This window comes from Citrus sinensis, chromosome 1 (genome assembly GCF_022201045.2).
Source record: "Citrus sinensis cultivar Valencia sweet orange chromosome 1, DVS_A1.0, whole genome shotgun sequence".
Taxonomy (NCBI): domain Eukaryota; kingdom Viridiplantae; phylum Streptophyta; class Magnoliopsida; order Sapindales; family Rutaceae; genus Citrus; species Citrus sinensis.
Genome location: NC_068556.1, coordinates 11,714,301 through 11,725,072, shown reverse-complemented (window position 1 = coordinate 11,725,072; position 10,772 = coordinate 11,714,301). Strand labels below are relative to the sequence as shown.

Sequence of the window (10,772 nt, the reverse complement as noted above, 5' to 3'; positions counted from 1 at the left end):
ATGTTTATATTAAGCTTTTATGTTTTAAAGTTTTTTATCAAAAGCTTTGTGTTGTTAAAGTAGACATTCAAATGATTTTTCGAAAAACTATTTATTGAAAATGATTATGATTAAATTTTCACTAATTTGTACCTCTTTTGAAAGATATAAGTAAACTCTAAGCTCTGAAAATAGAATTCGATTAGGATATTTTTTGTTTGTGGCAACATGAACTCTATAAAGGTAATAAGTTTTGTGTTTGATTTTAAAAGGTTGGACGCTGATGGAAAAATAGTGCAAGCATGGTTAATTTTGAGGTAATTGATGAAATATTTTTTTTGAAGGATTATCGAGGCACAACAGATGATTCTTTTATGGAGGTTTAGATGATTCTTTTATGGAGGTTTAGGATTTTACAGACGTTTAAATGGATTAGTTCTGATAAGGTTAGTTAGAGTTAAATCTTTTGAGATACTATTTTTACATTTGTCATGTTATGCTTTTGATTAGGGGTGTTCGCGGATCGGATTTTATAGATTGAATATCAATCCATATCCGTTCAATGATTTTGTGGATTATAAATTTTCAATCCAATCCAATTCGTGGATTGGTGAGATTCAATCCAAATCCAATTAATCCATACATCTGCGGATCGAATTCAAATTTGACCTAATTGATATCCAATCCACCATTTTGCAAATTCGTTTGTGGACTGAAAATTTTTAATTCTGTCCAAACCACGAACTAACTAAATAAAAAAATTAATATAAAAATAATTTTACTACCAATCAAGTTTAAAATTAAATAAGATTTAAATAAATTAATTGTTTAAATAAAGGTAGAAAGTACATTTAAAATTTCAAAATATAACATACCAAAACGAAAAAAAACTTATTCATTTAGATCAATAAATGGAAATTAACTATTTAGGAAGCTATATTTGTTTATTTAATTATTTTTTATTTTATATTATTATCAGATAAGATATAATATAGTGTTAATGTAACTATATTTTAACTTATTTATTTACTAGTAAGTACTAATGCCATATTTACAAGTTTTATTTTTTAATTAAATAAATACTTTTTATTTTTTTACAGATTCGCAGATTTTTATGGATTTACAGAAGTAGATCCATATCCAATCCACTGATTGCGGATTATCAAATTTTTAATCCAATCCAATCCACCAATCCATGGATCAGATTTTTACGGATCAGATTTATATAGATGAAATGGATTGAGCAGATTGGATTGGATTCTAAATTCCCCTACTTTTGATGTCATATAAGTATGGATTGAGTGGATTGAGAAGTAGCACATATTTAAAGATAATATTTGGAATTTACGATATATGTCGATTTGTGGATTGATCTAGTGAATTTCTTGGAAATTGATACTATATTTTAGGTGTTGGAGCTTACTTTGATGAACTAACTGGAGCATATGATAATAATATATTTACAATTTAGAATTGTGTAAATGTTTCATGCATAATAAGAGTTCATAGCTTAATCTTGTGGCTAACAGAATTGAATACATTGCTTTTGTAGCAAGAAAGAGAAGTTTTGTGGAAATGAAAGAAATTAGTAATGAAGGTGGACAGAAGCTAATAAAACTAAGCAATGTGCCTTAGGTAGGCTTTGCAAGAGACTAAAAGGGACTACTAATAAGAATACTAGTAGTTCGTCGCATTATCTGGACAAGACACTATACCTTGTTATAATGAAGGAGAATGGACTCCTCTATACCTAGATGAATTATCTAAGGAAATTCTTAAGGACAATAGGTTGTTTGATCATCTAGTGTGATACACTTGAGGAAAAATTGAATTAGATCATTTTTCTATTTGGTTGAGTAATTTAGGAATCCCAATCTAGTACTTCAAATGGCTAAGGTTGTTTTTATGGTAGGACTAAAATGTGCTCATATATGATATAAGTTGAATTTATGGAATGAAATTCTTTTTAGGGGGAGAGTTGTAATACCTTCATTTTTTTATATGTACTTCTAATGATTTTATTTACCATCAATTTTTTATGAAAAACTTTGTCATCTATTAATTTACTTTGATAAGGAGAAGTTGATTGAGTGCCAATATTATTTCTTTTAATACATGCTCTAAATTTTGATCATTAAGCATTTTTTTCCCTTTACTCTTTGAGTTTGGTAAGTGATCATTTTCAAATAATTCTTTTGAGTAAAATTTTATTACGATTTCTAATAGAGTCTATTTGTTGAGTTCGTAGTATTTTTTTTAAAACTTAATGAGATAATCACAATTTTGGAAAGATAAAGTCAAATCAAATTCTTATCCTATTATCTCTATTTAATGCTTCTTTGAAAGTCAAGGATGCACATATCATATCAAACAAATATGTTCACTTATCTAGTTATTAATTCCATTCATCATATCTGTAATTTTAATAAGGAAAATATTTATAAATGACCAATTAAATTTGGGTTGTCATGAATTCTCCCCTCTTTAAATAATTTTCTCTCTTTGGAGAAATTCGATAAAATTGGGTCGATACAGAGAAGATTAATATAGCCCCTACGTAGGGATACATGCACAAATTGAGAAGTGGTCTAAAATTTTACGTAATATCGGACATCTCTAGCAAGAAAGTTCTTGGATTTGTTTATAAGTCGTGAACTCTCCTAACTAAGTAGACACGTTTTGGGTTCCTAAGTCTAATAACAAAACCATTACGGGCTATACGCCTAAAGCGGACAATATCTACTTGATTGTTGAGCTCATGCTATTAAATTGGTATAAGAGCTAGCTTGTGACCTGATATGTGGATGGATATGTTATTGATATGATTTTGTTCCATTATATTCTAGTGACACTCATGAGGATGTGAGGTCCTCAAGGGGGGAAGTGCGTAATATTCCACATTTTTAGTGAGTGAGTTCCTCAATTGGTTTATAAGTCCTAGGCTATCTCAACTATGTAAATGCGATCTACGTTGCATAGCCCAATAACAAAACCATGATTATTTGTGTGCCTAAAGCGGAAAATAACTACCTGGTTGTTAGGCTAAAGCTGTTATAATTGGTATAAGAGCCGACTCACGAAATAATGTCTAGAAAGATATGTTAATGGTATGAGTTTCTTCAATTTTGTTTCCAATGACCCTCACAAGGACATGAGGTCCTCAAAGGAGGAAGTATGTTTTATCTCACATCGCTAGCGAGTGAGTTCCCCAATTGGTTTATAAGTTGTGGCTCTCCTAATTAAGTAGAGCATTTTGGATTGCCAAGCCCAATAACGAACCACAACGGCTTATGTGCCCAAAGTGGACAATATCTTCTTGGTTGTTGGGCTCAGGCTTTTACAATTGGTATGAGAGCCAACTCGTGACCAAATGTGTGGATGGATATGTTAATGATATAATTTCATTTGGTTCTATTTCCAATGACCCTCACAAGGATGCGAGATCCTCAATGGATAAGTGTATAATATTCCATATCGTTAATGAGTGAGTTCTTAGATTGGTTTATAAGTTATGAGCTCTCCTAAATAAGTAGATGTGTTCAGGATTGCAAAGCCTAATAACAAAATTGTGAAGGATTGTGTGCCCAAAACGGACAATATCTACTTGTTTGTTCAACTTGAGCCGTTGAACTCACTTTGGTTTTTTTATACAAATGTTTTCATACATAATTACATATTTACATATAATAAGCATTATGTATGAATTCATTTATATCGATCCTTAAGAAGCAATTAATACCTCAATCATAACATTAGCTCACCCACGCCCTATAATCATCAAAATAGCATTCATATCACTACCATTATCAATTCTTAACTTAGCCGTGCTCCTCAATACCTTAACCTTCTTTGATACAAAAATAAACCAACTAAACGATTAAAATTCCAATCACCTTATGCATTCTAAAATTCACCAATAATATGTCACTTCAGGAATTCTACCAGCCCAAAAATCATCCAAATTAGAACTATTATTGAAAAGCATAATTTCTTAGGAACAGTGTACCAATTTCAAAAATTATAATAAATTCAATACTTAGAATTTTGAAACACATTATAGTTCAATAGAAAGCTTGAGATATCTATTATTTTTAAAACATAAAACTTTGGTCATAAGTATTATAAGGGCACGTGATTCTCAATCTAAATTTAGTACTGCTCCTAAAAACTCACCAATTTACAACCTCAATCATATTTAATCCATTCTTAATAAACAAAAATCATCATTCATACCACCAAAAATTAGTAAAACTTGTAAAACATAAGCCAAGAGTGTAGAAATATTTATCAAAATCAATCTTAAGCCTTAAAATGATACTCCTGCACACCAAAAAAGATACGATTAACTGCCTCTCTTTTCTTTTCCCCCCTTAAGCCCTTCTTTTTCTTCTATCTGACTCGTTTTTCTTTCTCAAATCCATTTGCTCTTATCCCTTACAACTCCTTGTTTTATTTCCTTTCATTACCTTAAATAGTGAGAACCCAAAAAAAAGGTGGATTTGAAATTTATGAACATATAGGTATCAAATATTATTGATCGAACTTTCCTTTTTATTCTTTTTCTTTTTAACATAGAGAGATAATCACAATTTTGGCAAGATAAAATTAAATCAAATTCTTATCCTATTATTTCTCGTTAATGCTTTTTGGGAATTCAAGGATGCACATAACATATCAAGTCAAATATGCTCACTTATCTACTTAATAAATCCATTCATCAATCTCTAATTTTAAAAGGAAAATATCTATAAATGCCCAATTAAATTTGGGGCATTACAAATTCTCCCCTCATTAAATACATTTCATCCTCGAAATTTCTGTATGCCAGTGTACTCAATCTTCAGCTATTGAAGTATAATCATAACTTTACTGAAAATCTAACTAAAAAAAGAAAAAATAAACTACCATCTATGTTCAATTATACAAATTAATCCATTGGTTACAAAGTTGAAACTCCATAAAATGCACCTCAAGTCTTTAAATTCCCATAATTAGAAGTATCAAAGTTGTTGTAACTAAAAGCATAATTTCAAAATTTGTAACGTTTACCATACAAGACTAAAATTCATAAAATTAAATTAAATGTACATATATTAGAAATGTAAAGGAATCTTTGATAAAAATTTCACTTGATTTTAGTATAAAAAAATGCTTAAAACGTATCATATTGTAGAACCATTAATTCTGGAAAATGATTTCTTAAATTGCAGTAGCCCTGCTTATTGAATTTTCATAATTAATTTACTCATAATAAATTCTAAAATTAAACGTATAATAAACAAACATGTTCATCAACACGTAACTGTTCACAAGTTAGAAAAATCATCTAAATTAGAACTACTACAAAAAAGTATAATTTTTCAAGAATGGTATACCAAACTCAAAAATTCATAATAAATTCAATACTCAGAATCTGAAACATATGATAGTTCAACAGAAAGCTTAAGATGTCTATACATAAAATTTTGGTCATAAGTATTATTAAGGGCACACGATTCTCTATTTAAATTTAGCACTGTTCATAAAAACTCATCAATTTACAACCTCATTCATCTTTAATCCATTCTTAGTCAACAAAAACCATCATCTATAACACCAAAAATCAATAAAACTTGTAAAACATGAGTCAAGAATGTAGACATTTTTACCAACATCAATCTTAAGCCCTAAGACATTCCAAGATGACACTCCTACACATTGTGTCCTCTCCTCAAAGCCTTTCTTCTTCATCTATCGGTCTCCTTTTTCTTTCTCAAACCCCTTTGCACTTATCGCTCTTCAGCTCTTTGTTTTGTTTCCTTTCATTGCCTTTAGCAGCAAGAATAAAATAGAACTGTAGATTTAAAGCTTATGAATATTTAAGAACCAAATATTAATGACCTAACTTTCATTTTTATCTCTTTTTTTTAAAACTTAGAGAGATAATCACGGTGTTGGCAATACAAAATCAAATCAAACTCTTATCCTATTACCTCTCTTTAACGCTTCTCTGAAAGTTGAGGATGCACTTAGCATATCAAGTCAAATGTGTTCACTTATCTACTTACAGTTCCATTCATCAATATCTAATTTTAATAAGGAAAATATCTATCAAAGCCCAATTAAATTTGGGGTCATACAAATTCTTCCCGCCTCAAACAAATTTCATCCTCAAATTTTGTGTATGCCAATGTACTCAATCTTCAGCTTTCAAAATATAATCATAAATTAACATAATTACAAAATTTTTCATGGTTTTGTAACAGCAGGAACAAAACAACCAAGTAGATATTGTTTACTTTGGGAACACAGTCCATGATAGTTTTATTATTACACTTTGTAACCTGAAATGGGTGTACTTAGTGAGGAGAGCTCATGACTTATAAATCAACAACCTAAGCATGAGCCCAACGAATTACGTATTGTAATTATTATGGACACATAGCCCTTTACAGTTTTGTTGTTAGACTTTGTAACCCAAAATGTGTTTACTTAGATAGGAGAAACGGTATAGGGTATTACATATTTCTCCCCTTCAGGACCTCGAATAAAGCCCAATAATAAAACTGTGATAGGTTTTGTGCCCAAAATAAATAATATCTACTTGGTTGTTGGGCTTCGGCTATTACAATTGGTATCAAAGTTGAATCGTCACCTGATGTGTGAGTAGATATGTTAATGATATGAATTCATTATGTTTTGTTTCCAATCAGCGTCATAAGGATGCTGAAATACTATCTAAGCAACCCAAGAGGGAGTGAATTGGGTTTTTAAAAATTATGCAATGCTTGAACAAAACTTAATGCAAATCTTAAACGAATTTAAAACAATAATAAATAAATCAACCAAAATGTAAAAGATAAATGAAGAGAGATTCAAACACAGAAATTTTTACGTGGTTCGGCTAACCTTGCCTACGTCCACGCCTCCAAGCTCACCAGGCTTGAGGATTCCACTAGTCAAGCCTCCAAGGATTCAAGAACACTTACAATTGACTTCACAGGTGTCAATCAACCTTTACACCAAGATATTATCCCCAATCTCTTTATCAAAGTGTATCCCAACACTTACAATCACTCAAAACAAAGATTCCAAAAGTGTTTTTCTCTCACACAAAATATATGATTACAAATCTTGCTCAATGTGTGAATAAATGAAATAAGAACGAATTGAAAGCTCAATGAATGTTGTATTCTCGATTACAAGCTCAATGATAACATTGTGATCAATCCTTATTTGAATTTGATTGAATTTATTTATAGTTGGAGCTGAAAAATAACCGTTATTGACTTTCTGCTCGAAATCATATCGCCGTTAACAGTTATCGATTAACCGTTTTGACTGGTCCGAGTGACTGTTAAGCTGAAATTTAAATAAACGGTTGACCGTTTACCATTATCGGTTCGCCGTTAATTTCCAAAAACATGCAAAACAAATTTCAGCTATTCGCTCTTACTAAACGGTTCAAGGTTAGCATGGAATGACATCCTAGAAATTATCGGTTAACCGTTTGAAGTTAATGGTTCATCGATTATTTCTAGTAACTTGCAAAACACACTATCCTTATCCTTTTTTACTAACCGGTTCAAGCTTAAGGATTAATCCATCTCTAGAAATTATCAGTTAATCATTTCAAAGCTAACGGTTCACCATTTACTTCCAGAATCACAATTTTAACAGAATTTTACAGGGAATGATTTTCCGATTAAAGTTAACAATTATCCATATTTCATGAACATATTTAGAAATATTATACTGCTTTTAAGAAATTGTTTATCAATGAAAACTCCAACATTTTAATAAAAAACATATAAAGTTTGTTATCATCAAAATCAATACTATAGACATATACATCTTAACAAACACAAAGTCCTCAAGGGAGAAGTATATTGGTTTGTAAGTCGTGAGCTCTCCTACTAAGTAGACGCGATTTGGATTGCAAAGTCTAATAATAAAATCATGATGGTTGTGTGCCCAAAGTGGATAATATCTCAAAGACGTCTGATATTGTAACAACCTGAGCCTAGTAACTAAGTAGATATTATCTCTCATTGGTACACAGCCTACCACAGTTTTATTATTGAGCTTTGCTATCCAAAACTCCTTTACATATTAAGAGAGTCCATGACTTATAAGCCAATCTAGGAACTCACTCGCTAGCGATGTGAGATATTATATACTTGTCCCTTGAGGATCTCATGTCCTTGTAACGGTCATTAGAAACAAAAATGAATGAAATCATATCATTAACATCCACCCACACATCGAATTGCGGAGTTAGCTTTGATACCAATTATAATAGCTCGAGCCCAACAATCAAGGAGATATTGTCTGCTTTGGGCACACAGTCTATCACATTTTGTTATTAGGTTTTACAAACCAAAACATATCTACCTAGTTAAGAGTGCCCATGACTTATAAACCAATACAGTAACTCTCTCTAGTTGTGTGTGATATTACATACTTTCCCCTTGAGGACCTCACATCCTCGTGAGGGTCAATGGAAATAGAAAGAACGAGACCATATCGTAAAAATATCCATCTATACTTTTTGTGAGTTGAATCTAATATCAATAACTATAACTATAGACAATAAGCCAAAATCTTAAATACAATTTTCAATCTTTTAATATCAATATTCAAAATTTTATCAATAAAATGCTCTTGTAAGATATTTACTTAGCAAAGCTTTTCAAATTTTTTTAAAGAATATAATTTATGGAAAAACACGTATTTTAAGCATATCTATCTATATTGCTAATAAGTGAATTCCTAGATTGGTTTATAAGTCGTGGGCTCTCCTAACTAGGTAAGCACATTTTAGGTTACAAAGCCCAATAATAAAATCGTGACAGGCTGTGAACCCAAAGTAAAAAATATCTACTTGGTTGTTGGGCTTATGGTTATAATTAGTAATAGAGACTTATAAAACATTCTAGGAACTCACTCGCTAGTAATTAGGATATTACATAAAGAAAAATAGATTGAGCACAACAGCTAAGTAGATCTTGCCCGTCATGATTTTGTTATTGGGCCCTAAAATCCAAAACTTGCCCACTTAGCTCAAAGAGCCTAGGAATTATAAGTCAATCCAAGAATTCACACAATAGCAATGTAGGATATTATACTTCCCCCTTAAGGCATCCTCATAAGGGTCACTAGAAGCAGAACGGAAAAAACCATATCGTAAACATATCCATTCACACATCTGGACATTTTGTTTCTAGTTTATATTACTTCGGAATGATTATTATTTACTTTATTGTTATTAGTACCCTTATGCACGAGTTTGCTTACTGAGTTGATAGGTCACCCATCATTTCCAACATTTTTAAAGATTGATTTTAAAGACGTGAGTCTTTTAGTTTAGAGTAAATGATTTAGTAGCTGAAAACTCTTGTATTTTCTTAATGAATAAATTGTTGCTACTTTGGTTATTGTTTATAACTAAATATTATTTTGGAGGATTATTGTTATATTCATTGTTTTAGAGACTATGTTTCGATTATGGACAATATTGATTGTTTGGGAATAGTAGTTTCATTCCAAATTTCTCTAGAGATTTTACAATGAATTTGGGGTGTTACAACTGTGGTATTAGAGCAAAATAGTTATATGATTTTGTAGATATTTAAGGTTAATAATCAATAGCTTAAGATTTAAATCCATAGAGGTCTTGCATATATTTTTAAGACTGTAGTGATTTATGATGGCTAAAATAAGCAGCTGATTGTAGGTATGTAGGAAAATTTATTTTCATTAATTGATTTATATGATTTCAAATTTTCACAATTTTACTCTTGTTTGAAGACTTTGGCTTTCAAGTCATTGATTTACTTAAATTTAGATAGGTATGTGATTTTATTTGTATTCCAAAAGACATGCTTATTGAATTTTTTTGTATATGCTTGATTACCAATAGGGTAATGCCACTTATAAATGATACCAATCGAGCTCTGCAATGTGAGAGTGATAGAGGGGCTCGTAAGATAATTGGCTCTCAGATTAAGGGTGTCACTAGTACTGCCCATTGTACTACTATGGCGGATGAGGTTTAAACAAGTAATCTGTAAAGGGTAGATAATGAAGAAAACCCCATCCTTCATGAGATGACTCATAGTATTAACCCAACAATACAGATGTTAGCTGGCATTTTACAAACGTAAACTAGGCTTTTAAAAGGTATTGCTTAAGCTGAAAGTCTTTGTAAAAATGCTAGAGGTGGAAGACATAATGGTATTGTGGGTAATAGAGCAACAGTGACATTGGAGCATTTTTAAAAATTAAGACCACCAGTCTTTAGATGGTCAATCACAGATCTTTTGGCAATAGAGGCGTGGTTAATACAAATACAGAAGATGTTGGATGCTGTTGGATGTACTAATGAGCAAAGGGTGGTTTTCGCTAATTTTCTCCTTCAGGGTAAGGTTGATTAGAGATACCGAAGCCTATTTACTAAGAAGATCGATCATATGGAAGATGTTCGTTAATGTTTTTTTTAATGAGAAATACCTTTCTCAAAGTGTTGTTAACCAAATGGAGAGGCAGTTCCTAGATCAAATTCAGGGGAGCAAGACCGTAGCTAATTATAATGATAGGTTCAATGCCTTATCTTAGTTTACTTTTATGTTGTTTGACATAGAGGAGAAGAGATATAGACATTTTCTTAAAGGATTGTGCCCGTCTATTCGAGATCTTTAGAAGATTTTACGTTGACAAATTATACATACTTGGTGGATAATTATCAGTAAAGAGATACGCCTTAGTGAGTCACAGAAAAGATGGGACCGAAAAAAGTAGAAAGATTGATAAGG

At 31.1% G+C, this 10,772-nt stretch overlaps 1 non-coding gene across 1 annotated transcript; it reads left to right on the top strand.

Moving 5' to 3' along the window:
* Positions 1-2,473: 2,473 nt before the first annotated feature.
* On the top strand, positions 2,474-2,577 carry LOC112498040 (U6 spliceosomal RNA). The gene has a single exon (XR_003065125.1). It is a non-coding gene; the product is annotated as a U6 spliceosomal RNA (small nuclear RNA).
* The last annotated feature ends 8,195 nt before the right edge of the window (positions 2,578-10,772 follow it).